This window comes from Macrotis lagotis, chromosome X (genome assembly GCF_037893015.1).
Source record: "Macrotis lagotis isolate mMagLag1 chromosome X, bilby.v1.9.chrom.fasta, whole genome shotgun sequence".
NCBI lineage: Eukaryota > Metazoa > Chordata > Mammalia > Peramelemorphia > Peramelidae > Macrotis > Macrotis lagotis.
In genome coordinates, this window is record NC_133666.1 from 604,328,319 (window position 1) to 604,341,030 (window position 12,712).

Here is a 12,712-nt window from a genome sequence, read left to right on the forward strand (position 1 = left end):
AGGCTCTGCACTCTATGAACAAAGTAGAACTGTAGCAGCTCAAAAGAAATGTGAGATATGCTAATTTAGAGGCATCCCTACTTTAAATGTTCATACACTAGTTGTTCCCAACCAACCTCTGGAAATCTTAGAAGCTCATATTGGTCTAATCAGCCATAGTTAGACTGTTTCAAAAAAATGATGTCATTTTGGTCCTCTTCAAGAATGAAGCAACAACCAATCAACCAACCCTACATTCCATAAAATTGCCAAAGGGTCCATCCCTCCCATCCCCCCACAAAAGGTGAAAGACCCGTAGACTTGATGATTTCCTTGACCCAAAGAAAATAGAGATAGGAAAATGGGCAAAAGTTACAAATTGGTACATTTAGACTTGATGTAAGGAAAATCTTCAAAACAAATTGACCTATCCCAAAGTGGAAATGGATCACTGCATTAATATTATAGCTTGTTCTTTTCTGCCCTGACCACCTCCCCCTTTCAATCAGTATAATATGTAACTAATATATAGTGGCAAGGAGAACATGGAAGATATGTACAAACTTTCCCAAAGATTAAAGGAGCATAATTTATAAATTGTATTCTATATTAACCAGATATCACATCCTAGGAATTTATATGAAGATAGGGGCAGGTGTCCAGGTTTTGCTATCATGGTTATGTATTCAATGATATCCAAATCTCAAATAAGCTCAATAACTCCTGCATAAGACTAAAAGTTGATGATAATTTTGAGATGATATGGACAAATTAACTTTGAAATTTTATGAAAACTCAGAAATCATTTGGGTATGTTAATGAACTAACCCCAAAGTGGTATAGATAAGAGTTAGTGTGTTTCTTCCCCCAAACCGTAAAAAAACGAAACCTCAAACTTCTGCCCCGCCTCAAACATTCTTGTCTCTCCATTGAATTCATGCTGTGATGAGTTCCTAACTATAATTCATGGTTACACGAGTAATGATCTATGCCTCTTCTCTTTCCCAACCCTTCCCTATCAGCAATCTAGTAGACACATATAGATGATTTCCTTCACTATATTATTCCCTGTTCTCACATCAACTGCCTGTGTATTTTTTGCTACTTGTCTCTGCTTTTATGGACTTACTACCCCCATAACCTCTGTGCTTAATTAAAGTGTGAATCCTACCATATTTCTCACAGCCAGTTGTGGTCTTTTCCAAAGAATATCAAAAAGACTTGGTCATGCCTGCCCCTAATTCAAAATTTCATAAATTAATGAGTGATTCAGGCACCTTAGGATATAATAATAATTGATTTTTATATATTGATTAAAAGTTCACAGTATTTTACATATGTTGACTTATTTGAATTTCATAACCCTGCTACTAAAAGACAGATGCTAAGGGTCTATCTTCCCCATTGTTTGGAAGAGAAAAGTAAACTCTGGTTCTAGTGATTTGTCCTTGGCTACATAGTTATCAAATATGGACAGGATATGAAGCAATGTCTTTCTGGACTCCATATCTAACATGAGCAGGTATCATCAAATGAATACAAAAGCCTGACATGGTCCCATAAAACAGTATCAGAAGTGCTAAAGCTAAGATTGAGTCTTGTGAGAAAAATTCCCAACCAAGAATGGTTTGGTTTGTTTGAGGCAGAGAGAGAGAGATGTATTTCAGGGAAAGAAGAGTACCAAAGAAAAGATAGTGCTACTTCTGGGGTGAATAGCATCTTTAAAGAAGACATAACTTCTCCATTTTTTTTCTGCCAAGGACAATGGTTTTTGAGTTACAAAGAACTGAACAAAAATGGAAAATAGTGAAATGATACTCAATTTTAATAACGAAATAGGAAACATCTATCTACCCTTGATGAATTCAAATCTTCAGGCCCAAATGAACTGCATGTATGGATAAAGAAAGAACACAATGATGATATTGCTGAATCACTGTCACTGACATTTGAATTATAGGGAAAATAGAGTAGAAATGCTAGAAGATGGAAAATGCTACCCTAATATTGAAATATTCAATGTTCACAACAGGAAAAGAGCACAGAATTGAAAAACTATAAGTCAGAGAAATAGACCAAAATATCCTGGAAAAATTATAGCATGCTTTATTTTTAAAGTGGTTAATAAACACGTGAAAAAGAGAGTGGTGGTTAAAGAATTCCTGTGTCTTACACAAGAGCAGTTAATTTTTCTAACCTAATTTCCTTTTTTTGGCACTTTGCTAATCTGTTAGATCAGAGAATTGCTATATAGATCTTAGTATTTCTTTTGATAAATTATTCAATACTAATTGCTGAAAAATGGATTAAAACATTGCAATTAGATGGATTTGGAATTAATTGAATGGACATAGTCAAAAAAGTAATCGATCTCAGAAGAAAGGTGCTACAGAAACCACCTAGGCTAAGGTATATGTGAATAAGTGTCACAAATTGTCATCCAATTATTTCTTGTAAATTTCCTTTGATAGAGGACATAACATGACAACATGGTCTGGTATTGAACTTGGACTCAAAAAAACCTGATGTTACCTTCTGTCAAAGAAACTAGATAGTGAATTGACAGTTTTCAAATGAAGAAATTAAAGTTATATACAATGCTCCAAATCATTATTGATTAGAGAAACCCAAATTAAAACAATTAATTGAATTGTGAATCGATCCAACTATTCTTTAAAGCAATATGGAACTATGCCCAAAGATCAATAAAACTGGTCATACCTTTTGTTCCAGCAATTCCAATTATAGAAGTTATCCTAAACAATGGGAAAAGTACCACATTTCCAAAATATTCATAACAGCTCTTTTTTGTAGTGTCAAAGAACTGAAAATTGTGGAGGTGACCAACAATTAGGGAATGGCTAAACAAGTTATAGTACACAAATATTATGGAATATTATTGTTATATAAGAAACCATAAATGGTCGCACTCTAAAGAAGCAAAGAATGAATTACAGGATCTGTTGCTGAGTGAAAAGTGCATAACCAAGAGAACAATGTACACATTAATAAAAACATTGTGAGATGATCAACCCTGATGGATGTAGTTCTTCTCAGCAGTTCAGAGAGGTAGGACAACCCTATTAGGCTGGCTATGGACAATGCTATCCCCATCCACAGGAAGAAAAACAAAACAAAACAAAACAAAAAATCCTTCAGAATCTGAATCACTTTTCAAAAAATACCACTTAAGTATTTCTTTCCTTTAATCCTATTTCCTCATACCAAAAATAACTAATCTGTAAATATGTTTAACACAAATGTGAATGTACAATATTAACCCTACTGTTCAGCGCTGGGGGGAGGGGTAGGGGGTGGAAAGGTTTTGTAACTTAAAAATATGCATAGGAATTTGGATAAATGGTGAAGAACTTTCATAACATGTATTTGGAAAAATAAAATATCAATAAAAATAACTTGATAGGGAAATCACAGTTTTTGAGTTAATGGATAGGTTATTACCTATAAAAACTATCTTTCAGCATTAGTTTGTTGTTGGATTTAAAATAAGTTAGCCTATGTAAAACAATAAACAATGTCAGTTATTATTGCCTCCTAAGGTTGCCCATGTTCACTTTGAAACACTTTAAATTGTTAGGAGGATTTTTGTTATATCAAGCATGAATTTGTTTATTTGTAACTTTTCAACCATTGCTCTTAACTCTACAATTTCGGACCAAATGCAGCAATTCTAGTTACTTTTCCAAGCTACAACTCTTCAAATACTTGGTGACAGCTATCATGCTTATCACTCTTTTCTTTCCAGGATAAATACATCTGATCATAGTATTATCATGAACTTGACTTTCATTATTTTGGTTACCTTTATTCAGATTCTCCTCAGCATTTGAATGTCCTTCCTAAAATGTAATACTCAATCTGAACACAGTCCTCCAAATATGTACTATTCAGGATAGAATAAAGGGGAGTATCACTGATGCTATCATGAGCTCAATTATATTCCAAATGCACCCTACCTTTTCATTAACTATTTTTGGTATCCAGATCACATTGCTAATTCACTTTGAACTTGTGGTCCATGAAAACCACCCTCAAGGTCTTAAATATAGGAGTATCTTTTTTGTCTATTTCCCATCTCTTCCATTTTTGATCTCCCAATGTACATAATGACAAATTTACTTATTATCATAGGAATTGGAGCTGAGACCTACTTTAAAGTTCTTTTCATCCAACCCTGTCAGATGGAGCACTGAAACCCACAGAGATGAGGTGATTTGCCTGACTAAAGCAGGCCATAAGTAGCAGAGTCTGAATTTGAACCTGTTCCAAACCCAGTGGATCTAGTTACTGCCATTTTTCCCATCCCTATATTCTCAACGCTAACCATAGTGTTCCTTACTTAGCAAACATATAGTAAATGTGTGCTGTGCTGAATTGAGTAAAGTTGGACAGAAAGAGGCAAGAGTCTTCTAATAAAGCCTCTTGTCTCCAAAACAATTAAAAGCAATAATAATAACAGGCATCTCCAGGGAGGATTTATCCCAGATAATTTTTCCTCTTCTTTTTTCCTCTGATTTCCCCTCCTTTCTGATACTAGCAGCCTGTCCAATATTAGCAGATAGTTTTAAGGATTTCCTTTCAGCTTTAATTAGGAAAGTAATAAACAATGGTTTCCTGTGAGGGGCTTCTTCTATCAATTATGTTAACATATACATGATGATCATTTTCATAAAAGAATAAATTAAGGTGACTATTTTTTTAAGAGATCAAAAAGGAGCAATGTCAAGAGATGCAGAGAGAGAGAGAGAAGCACTTTATTAAGGGCATGCACTTCTGTGAAACAATCAAGCATTTAGATGGAATATTAAGTGTCAGGGGAGACAGCAGGTAGCCACATCAAAAAAGTAATCCCTTTTCCTTCCCAGTCTTTAACACCTGTTTTGGCCTAAGATCCACTGCTGACCTTTGGATAATGTCTGCAACATAATGCAGACTCATATAGTAGAGAATACATTTTATTCTAAAATGCTTTTTAAAAAAATCTAGTGAGTGAACTGTTTTTCATTTAGATAGATTGTTCCCACCCTAACTAGGTAGTGCCTGCTTCAAAATTATTGAAGTGGGCAGAATCATAGGATGGTGTAGCTGGAAGGGACTTTGCACTGTAAAATGTAAGGACACGGTATGTCAGAGCCAGAATGGGCTTTAAAATGTAGGATGCTAGAGGCAGAAGGAACCTTGAAGATTATTTAATCCATACAAGTGAAGAAACTGAGAATTTAAGAGATGAAATGGTTATATAGCTAGTAAAGAGCTAAGGCTCAAGTACTTGCCTTCTGGTGAATTCCTCCAGACTTCAGCTCATGAAGAATTGAAAGGAAAGAAAGTAGAAAACAGAGAGCCAGGTTAGGAGATCTGGTTCAAGTATGAAATTGCCATGACACCTGATTCTCCTTCTACCTCCTAACCATTCTTTCCCACTTCCTTTCACCCAGGTCATGCCACAGCCTAGGTGGTATTGTCAACTAATTTCTAATTCACTCATTCACCCCACTCCAACATAGCCAATAGCCTGGCTCTATTCTCATAACAGTTCTCACATACGCCTCTGCTTATATGTTGCAATTCCTCATCATCTCATCCCAGGATTATTGACATAGCCTGCTTGGTTGATCTACCTGACTCAGGTCATCTTTCTTCATTGTAATTCATCTTTCATTCAGCTACTTACATGGTCTTCCTAAATTTCAAGTTTTGAATCACTGTGATTTCTCATTTAATCCAGATTGAAATATATGTTTATGTTTTAAAGTCCTTCATAACCTGGCTTCTTCCCATCTTGTTAAACCTTACTCCCCTCCATGTAATCTGTGAATCAGCTCAGGTCTCCTTGCTGTCCTTTGAATTTTTTGTTGTGGTGGTTTAAATGTTTCAGTTTTATTCAACCCTTTGTGAACCCATTTGAGGCTTTCTTGGCAAAGATACTGGAGTGGCTTGTCATTTCCTTCTCCAGCTCATTTTACAGTTAAGGTACTGAGGCAAACAGGTTAAGTATCTTGCCCAGGATCCCATAGCTAATGAGTGTGGGAGACCAGATCTGAACTCAAGAAGATGAGTTTTCTTGACTTCAGGCCTGGTGTTCTATCTAATTACATCAATTGGCTGCCCTGTTTTTTAAAGTTTTTTTTTTTTTTGCATAAAGCACTTCACATCTCAGCTAAAATTCTACTTTTCGAACAACACCTCTCCTTGTCCTCTTCAATGCTACTGGTTTTTTTTTACTGTTTTTTCTCTTAGATTATGTCCAGTTTATTCTGTGCACATCTTTTTTATACATAATTATTTGCATGCTGTCTCCTCTATTAGACTTTGAACTCTTTGAGATAAAGGATAATTTTTGACTTTTTTTATTCTTAAGCTATTAACAAAATTGGACACTTGTAGTAGGCTCTTAATGAATACTTGTTGATTTGACTGGACTTGAGCAATAATGAACCTTCCAAAGCAAAGATTGGGAGAATATGATGACTGAACAAATAGATAATGGAGAGGAATCACTTTTGGCTCCATCTGTTCTTCTGACTGCATTTTGACCCAAACCAGTGAATCTTATAAATCTTTAATATTAAGGCATTAAATTTGAAGAACACTGCCAACTTCAGCAACTGAAAACATTAAATTAACAAGAATATTAGGGGAAAATGGAAATAAAGAACTTATCTATTAGGATGTATTTCTCTCTCTCTCTCTCACACACATACACACACACACACACACACACACACACACACAGACAGATTCCTTCTCCCTCTGTGTCTTGGATTTTGTAACCTCCTAATCCTGTTTCAGATTACCAAAGTGGTCTTGTTTCCTAATGAAAACCTATCTGGATATGGTTAGGGGAATAAGACATTAGATTCAGTCATTTTATGGAAAATCTTGTATAAGAAATATTTCCCTACTTCCAGTTACCATCTTCCAAAAAGCCTAAAATGAAGAGTAACAGACTATGCCATCTCAAGGGAGGCAGAAAAAAACCACAAAGGGCAGTTTTAGCTCACTCTTTCTGTCTTCTCCAAGCCCCACTCTTGTTACGCTTGGCATGCCTTGGCAGGCGTCTCACCCCAGAAAATATCTCTTACTCTATTGTCATTCTAGAACATGCCTCTTTTCCTATGGTCTTCTTTTTCAATGTCTTGTACCTCCTCCTCTGATTGGTGAGGCCCTTTTAGAACTTCCATTCAGCAAAGTTCCCAGGTGAGCTATGTTCATTCCTTTGCTTTTGGGTTGACTCTGTTCCAGATTTCTCCACATGCTGCTGTACTTTTTAGTTCCCTTTTATGTGTTGTCTTTTTCCATTAAAATGTATTGTATGTTTCTTGAAGAGATGGACTAGTTTTCTCTTATTGTATTTCTATTCCCAGTCTTAGCAGAAAACCAGAACATGGAAAACACTATTGTATTGTGGACTAGACTCTACTTGAGCATGGTACTATGTACAACAACCGATTAGACCTTTCATGTGGTAGGCCCTTAATTTTTGTTTATTGTATTGAATTGAACAGTCTCACCATTCATTTTCAAAAACTGCCCCCTCTCCCTGCATCTCTTAGGTTGCTCTAGTCTAAGATCCAAACTAAGCATTCTAGACTTATCTTGCTTCCTCAAATAAAATGGGAGCAGCTGGAATTGCAGTTAATTGTGTCAAAGAATATTGTTAGTGTCTATAATACCACCATTGAATACTATGGGTTTCTCAGTTGGATAAAGAGAAAGTATTACAACTAATAATAATAATAATAATAACCCATAATAATAGCCAATATTTATAGCTCATTTACTTTGTGTTAGGTACTCTGATAAAAATTCTACAATTATCTTATTTGATCTTCACAACAACACTGGGAGGTAGGTGCTATTATTAGTATTCTCATTTTACATTTGAGGAAACTGAGACAGAGATTATGTGACTTGTCCAGGGCCAGCAAGCTAATACATAACTGAGATTAGATTTGAATTCAGGTCTTTTTGAATCCAAGTCTGCTGTTTATACACTGGACCACCTAGATAGCTTCCTTTCTTTAAAGAACATTATTATTTCCCTATACTGCAGTTGGAGAGACATAAAGGATAAATCCCAACAGTTGTTTCTTTTCCATTTCCTTCTTGTTCTGCTGTCTGAATTCTAATCCATATATTATACTACCAAAAATGTTCTCATCTTATCAAATGGCTCAAAAATAATGAACTCCACAAAAATTTCTAGGAAACATCATTCCCAAATAGACCATAAAGCCAGATGTGTAACCCTTATACTTGAATTCATCATCTTGGGAACAGGGAGCCACATGATATAGTAAGAGGTTAAGAAGGAGATGAAAGGAATGATGGAAAAAAAGTGAATGAAGAAGAGAAAAAATGTGAAGAAGAGTGGGGAGAGTGGAATAAAAAAGGATGGATTTCAGGAAGAGAATACTGAAGAGGAGGAGGAAGAAAGAGAAAAGGGAAGTTAGGGAGATTCTCCTTCATCCCATTGCCTTGGATCTAGATTAGCAGTTGAGTCCCATGCTTCTCGGGATTTCAGGGAGAGTATGTCAAATAGAGTCAGTCAGAATCAATAAACATTTATTTAATGCTTCTGTGTAGCAAGTGGGTGTGATGGATAGAGCACTGGGCTTGAAATCAGAAAGCTTATGTTCGAGAGTTCAAATCCAGGCTCAGACACTTATAACTGTGTAATCCTGGGCAAGTCCCATAACCCTGTTTTTCTCAGTTACTCATTTATAATATGAGTTAGAGAAGGAAATGGCAAAATGCTCCAGTATCTTTGCCAAGAAAACCTCAAATAAGGTCACAAAGAATCAGCCAAGATTGAAAGGATGGAACAACAAATGTCTCAGGTAAGGTAGTAAGGGCTTAAGATATAAAGAAAGTCATGGCACTCACATCTAGTGGGGAGAAATTCAACACATAAGCAGAAGCTGCAAAGAAAGAGTGTGGAGAAGAAAGATTACCTAATCTGGATCATAATGAAGTTCAGTATCTGGGGAGGGATATGTTCTAAGGAGGTAGGAGTTTCAGAGTTGACTTCATCTTGCAGAATGAGTTTCAGGAGACTATGAATTCTACATCTGAATTTAATAATTGATGAAGCTTCTCACAGATTATGCCAAGAGCTGTGTGCCTGTCTGCATTAATGAGCCCAATCTCCTGTAATTTTGAAAAAGAATCATCATCTCATTTGATAAAATGGCTTGATGGACAGTAGATGGGTCTAACTGGAGACAGCTGAGACCAGACCAGGACTAGATTGCTGGATTGAAGCAGTGATGGTAGCTACAGACAATCTTTCTTTCTGGCCCTTAACACAGAGCCCAGAAGAGGCACCTAATAGGCATAAGCACAGGTGCTTAATAAAATGCTTGTTGTCTGTATCTGCCTCCTCCTCCCATAGCCCTCACCCCACTTCCATCTACCATTTGTTTGTTTGTTTGTTCAATTGTTTAATACAATGGAAGAACATGGAGTGGTGGTAGTAATGAATGTTTTGGAAATTAGCAAAGTAAAAAACTGCCATTTTTTGATTTGCCTCAACTGCTGGTACACCTTCTGGCATGATCTCCAGTTATCAAGACCTGGAGAACCTATATAAGAAACTTGTCCTGGGTCATGCTGTCCTGATTGGGAAGACCTTGTTATATTCAGTTGGTCCTATATCCCGCATGTTCTTTTATGCCAGCATCTTTTTCTACCCTTCCCTGTCCCACACATTTTCCCCACTTTTATTTTCCCTGAAAACTATAATCAAATCAATACCACCACTATTTCTGTAAAGGTACATGGATTGACTGCTCTATTGATCCAATCATTATCCCTATGATTTCTCAGGTGAAAATATCCTTGTTTATCCAAATTCCCCTGTCTGTTACCTCCCCCCATTAGAATATAAGTTCCTTGAAAGTATGAACTGTCAAACTTTTGTGTAAGTATTCAGTGATTAAATAGAACAGTACATGATAAATAGGTACCATTTATATTTTTTATTCATTTGTTAATTCATGCTTTAACATATAGGAATCAGAAGAACAAATGTAATAATTGCTGATTGACAAGTCAGAGATAATAAATTTTATTGGAATAAATTAAGTGCATATTGAAAATAATAAGATAATAGTTTTATAGATGGTAGTTGCTTTAGAATCTTTCTAGCCCAAAATCTTCACTTAAAACATAGGATAATTAGACTTAGAAAGGTGATTTTCATTTTCCCAAGTTCACAGAAGTAGTAAAATACAAAAGAATCATGATTTGAATTCAAGTCTTTGATCCAGGCATTTTCACATTACGCTATTCTCCAGTCTTAAATGACAATATGAGTAGCTTTAAAAAAAATATTACAGACATTCTTGGTCCTGTTCTGAGGAAAAATACCTTGAAAGAGTCCTTTGGCCCAGTATACTGTATCTATATTCTCCATAATGTACTTAGAATGCAACTTTACTAATGATCTCTTAATTGTCAAATCTAAATGACTTTAGTAATCTTAGAAATGAGGAATTTGCCCTGCTGTGACCTGATATCTACCTCAGTTTTCTTATCTATAAAATGGGAGTAAAATGCAACCTACCTCATAGGATTATTGTGAGGATAAAATCAGATATTTTTAAATCACTTTTTAAACCTTAAAACCCTACATCACCATAACCTTTGCATTGTTGGTGGTATTCATAGTTGAGCTAGGCTTAACTGAGGAGTCTGCATCTCAGGAATTCCTATAAACATCACCCCATGGATAGTGTGTACCTGTCCATTGGCAGCTACTTCAGAGGACAGGGATGTATCCTGTTTGATTCTGAGTGAACCCCAAGAAATATAGGTATCTGGGACTCAGGATTAGAACTTAACATCAATAACAATAGTTGTAATTATTTTTCCTCTTTCAGGGAAGTGATGCCAAGACATTCAAAAGAATTGAATTTAAGTGAGGGAGTTCTATGCAAAGTTATTGGCCTCTCTCTTCCAGAATCATCAGGATCCACTGGCCATTCATGGGCCAAGATGTAGCGGGAGACCTTTTAAGCTACAGTGGTTTTACAGATCTCTTTGTGCTATAAATGAGAGCAATAAAAAATTTTCTCTCCTTTTTGAGTTTTTCTTTTAATGAGAAGACAGAACAGAGCATAATAGGTCCAACCAAGTCCTTCATTGTTGGTAAGAGGAAACATTTGTATACATGATTAAGATGTTCCCCCCAGAAAGTGGAAATGATTGCTTTGGGGCAGAAGCACATGGATGTACATCTGCATTCCCATAGCTTTTTAAGCACTAGTCAATGCCTGGAGATTTGAGAGTGGATTCATTTCTCCCAAGAGATGGTAGCAGCTGGGACATTCATAGACTCCATGCAAAAAAGCATAAAGCAGAAGCTGACGTGCATTATTATCATACAGCACAAGAGGGAAGCTCATGGATAATGTTCTTGCAACTTAATCTCCTAGTTATAGATGGGGATTTTTGATACCTGAGATACAATCTCAAAAAGGGAGATTCACTGGACAATGCTACCTTTGGAAATTGCTTTGTGAGTAACCACAGTTTCTAGCGATCCCAAGTTTCAGAATTTGGGGATCAGATAATTTACATTAAATGTTTTTAACTAGGGGTCTACAAACGTCCAAAGTGGCTATGAATAGATTTCAGAATGTGAATATAATTATATCTTTATCTTCACTAATCTCTGAATTAAATTAAGCATTTCTTCAATTATGAATGTAGATAACAACTGACAGTATTATTAGGACTTCTCCAGATTGCCCAGGAATTTTGTGACACAAATGGATTCCCTGGGTCTAGAAGAAGTGGACTTCCCAGACAGCACTGCCTTTTGGAGGAATAAAAAAATCACATGATTATTGTGGATGGAGGAGCAGTGAAAGAAACCTGTGACATCGGGAAACAAGGAGCCCAGACCTTGTTTTCCTCTAATTACAGAGAATATTGGATAGTTCAGTCCTGATTGAAAGAGTTGTTACTTATTGAGAAAATACAAAATGTGATTGCCTTCTTGGGAAGAGATTCAGGTGGTGAACTATTTCAATGATGTCATTCAGCTGTTTATAGGCTTAAAGGTGAAACTTTCTCATCTTTTGTAATTTCTGGAAAGAAATATGAATGTCCTATATCCAATATGTATATTATAAATGGAGGTAAGAAATCTCTGCATGCTGTTATCCATATGAAGGAAACATAGACACAAGTTGTTTTTAAATTCTATTCAAAGATTCTTTTAAAAATTATTTTAATTTCTTTCATTAAAGATTTCTCAAGTACATATCATGAAAAAACTTTGTTAAATGTTTGATTTCCAAATTATCTCCCTTGCTACCAGCCTCTCCTTAGGAAGATGAACTTTTTGATTTTTATTATGCATATGAGATCATGGAAAATATATTTCCATATTAGTCATTTTGCAAAAGAAAATACAAACAAAATATGTTTCAATCCATTCAGAATTCAATAGTTATTTCTCTAGAGGTGAATAATACTTTTCAACATTAGTCCTTTCAAATTGACTTGGAGTATTGTCTTGATCAAAATAACTTTCACAGTTGATAAACTTTAGAATATCACTCTTACTGTGTACATGGTTCAACTGGTTCTGTTCAATTTACTTTGCATAAATTCATATTTCTTCTCAGATTTTTTTAAGGGTTTTTTTTGCAAGGCAAATGGGGTTAAGTGGCTTGCCCAAGGCCACACAGCTAAGTAATTA

The 12,712-nt window shown here is 35.6% G+C and overlaps 1 long non-coding RNA gene across 1 annotated transcript in view; it reads left to right on the plus strand.

The window, feature by feature from the left end:
• The window catches only part of LOC141503419 (uncharacterized), a 104,138-nt gene extending 93,087 nt beyond the window's left edge, over window positions 1-11,051 (plus strand). Inside the window, exon 4 of the long non-coding RNA XR_012472835.1 lies at window positions 10,884-11,051. This is a non-coding gene — a long non-coding RNA (uncharacterized LOC141503419). The remainder of the gene's footprint in view (window positions 1-10,883) is intronic.
• The last annotated feature ends 1,661 nt before the right edge of the window (window positions 11,052-12,712 follow it).